The 2679-nt window shown below is 49.1% G+C and overlaps 1 pseudogene; it reads left to right on the top strand.

The window, feature by feature from the left end:
- The first annotated feature begins 989 nt into the window (after window positions 1-989).
- Window positions 990-2227, top strand: LOC102775032 (annotated as a pseudogene).
- The last annotated feature ends 452 nt before the right edge of the window (window positions 2228-2679 follow it).

The following is a 2679-nucleotide window of genomic DNA, read 5'->3' as shown; positions in this document are numbered from 1 at the left end:
AACCAAGGTATGATGCCCTGGACTGGACTCAAACCCAGGACCCCTCAATCCACAGGCTGATGCTCTATCCACTGAGCCAAACCGGTCAGGGCCTAAATGGGTTAATTTCCAAAGTGGACATACAGAAGGTCAAGAGACATATGAAAAAATGCTCAAATTCACTAATCATCTGAGAGATGCAAATCAAAACAACAATGAAGTATCACCTCACACCTGTCAGAATGGCTATCATCAACAAATCAGCAACTGATAAGTATTAGTGAGGTTGTGGAGAAAAGGGAACCCTAGTATATCGCTGATGGGATGCACACTGGTTGCAGCCACTGTGCCAAATTGTTATTTAAAGTGCTTGTAGGAAATCATGTGATACTTGTCTTTCTCTGACTGCTTATTTCACTTAGCATAATACTCTCTAGGTCCCTCCATGCTGTCTCAAAGGGTAAGAGATTGTTTTTTTTTGTTTTTACTGTTGTACAGTATCCCATGGTATAAATGTACCACAACTTTTTTAGTCACTCATTTACTGATGGGCACTTAAGCCCAAGGTGCTTTGGAAGTACCAGGGAGAGAGGCACTTGGCCAGACCTGGGGCTTCAGAAGATGCTTCTTGACCAAGATCATGTGCCATTAGTAGGTGAGGCCAGGACAATGGTAGAGGTTTGAGTGTTGGGTGGAGTGGGAGAGCTGTGTAAACAGATGGAACAGCATAGGAAAGGGCTCAGAGATAGTGTAACCAGACAATCAAAGGATCCAGGCTGCCGGTCACTACTTGAGCCCGAGACAGGGTTGAATCTTAAATGAGCATTTATTCCAATACTGCCAGCAATATGGGAGAGCAGCAGGTTATCCACAAAAATCTTCTCTGCAGCCCCCCATAAGTCAGCAGCTTATCTATATATATAAAACCCTGCAAATAGACCAAATGCAGAAAAAACTTAATAACCGGTGACTATGATGTGCACTGGCCACCAGGGGGTGAAACATGACACACCAACAGCATCTGGAGACAGCGCCAGAGGCGCCGGAGGAGTATGGCCTTTGTGAAAACTTGCAGAACCTGGAGATAATGGATATGTCTTATCGGAAAGTCTATGCGAAAATGTTCCACCCATGCAGACACATTTTGGGATTGTGGCAGCCAGATAACGGGCCCTATGGAGGACTGCTGAATGTAGTGGTGGATGGCTTACACATTATTGGTTGGACTTACCTGCCTCCCCATGACCCCCATGTGGACGACCCAATGCAATTCAAGCCCCCGTTTAGAATTCGCCTGACAGAGAGGAAACCGGCCACGGTGGAGTGCATATATGGCCACAGAGGGCCCCACAGCTGCCACATGCAGATTCAGAAGGACAGGTTCTCCACCAAGTGCAACCAGACGGACCACCACTGGATATCTGATTGGAGCCGAGAGGATTTACGAACGTGGCTGAGGGAAGAATGGGAGCAGATGCTGGGGGACATTTTCCAGGACAGGCTGCAGTTCATCCTGATGAAATTCCTCTACCAACGTTACGACAACTGCCTGACCTACCGCCGCATCTACCTCCCCCCGAGCCAGCCAGACGACCTCATCAGGCCAGGCCTCTTCAAAGGCACCTACGATGCCCACAGCCTAGAGATTGTCATGCTCAGCTTCCATGGGAGGCATGCCAGGGCCACGAAGATCACGGGTGACCTCAAGGTCCCTGCCAGGCAGCAGACGATAGAGATCGACCTCTTGCACCGCATCCAGTTGCCCGATGTTGAGATCTTCCGCAACTTCAACGAGCTCTCCCACATCTTCCAGGAGGTTTGCGAGCAGGTGATTCAGGAGCAGCAGCAGCAGCAGCAGCAGCAGCAGCAAGAAGACAGGACTGAGGATGGTGAGGGCCATGGCTGGCAGAGCCCTGTTCAGCCCAGTATCGGGGAGTCCAGGTCTGCAGCTTTGGAGGAGCAGCCTGTCCCGTTCGTTCTGCTTGTGGGCATGAGATCAAGTAACCAGAACTACCCCTGAACCTGCAGGATGTGTTTCTATGGCGTGGGCATTGTCGCCGGGTATGGCTTCGCCAACCCCCAGTGCATCCCTGGAGTCTTCATCCTGTTCGATGAGGACCGCTTTGGGTTCATCTGGCTGGAGCTGAAATGCTTCAGCCTGCACAGCAGAATCCAGGTCACCTTCCATAATTCGGAGGCACCATCCCCACAGGCCTTCCAGGAGATGCTCAAGAACATTCAGTCCTGACCACCTGATGGCCCCTCCCTTGCCCAGGAGCAGGTAGCAGGGAGAAGTGTTTCAGAGGAAGAGCAGCTTGCATGCATTTTGGAGATTTGACCTTCTGACCAGATTACCCACTTTCTTGTTTGTTTGTTTTTTAATCCTCACCCAAGGATATTTTCCCACTGATTTTTAGAGAGAGTGGAAGAGAGAGGGAAAGACAGAATTATCGATGTGCGAGAAACACATTGATTGGTTGCCTACTGCATGCATCCTGACCAGGGTCCGGGCTGGGTAGGAGCCTGCAACTGAGGTAGAATCTAACCCCTAGACCTTTCAGTCCGCACACTCAGGCTCTATCCACTGAGCCAAACAGATAGGGCTGAGTATGTCTGTTTAAAAAGAAAGAAAAAGAAAAGATCCTAAAATTAGATAGTGGTAATTTTTAGATTATACAACTCTGAATATAATAAAAACCA

This window comes from Myotis davidii, unplaced genomic scaffold (genome assembly GCF_000327345.1).
Source record: "Myotis davidii unplaced genomic scaffold, ASM32734v1 scaffold6, whole genome shotgun sequence".
NCBI lineage: Eukaryota > Metazoa > Chordata > Mammalia > Chiroptera > Vespertilionidae > Myotis > Myotis davidii.
This window is presented reverse-complemented; position numbering and strand designations above follow the sequence as displayed.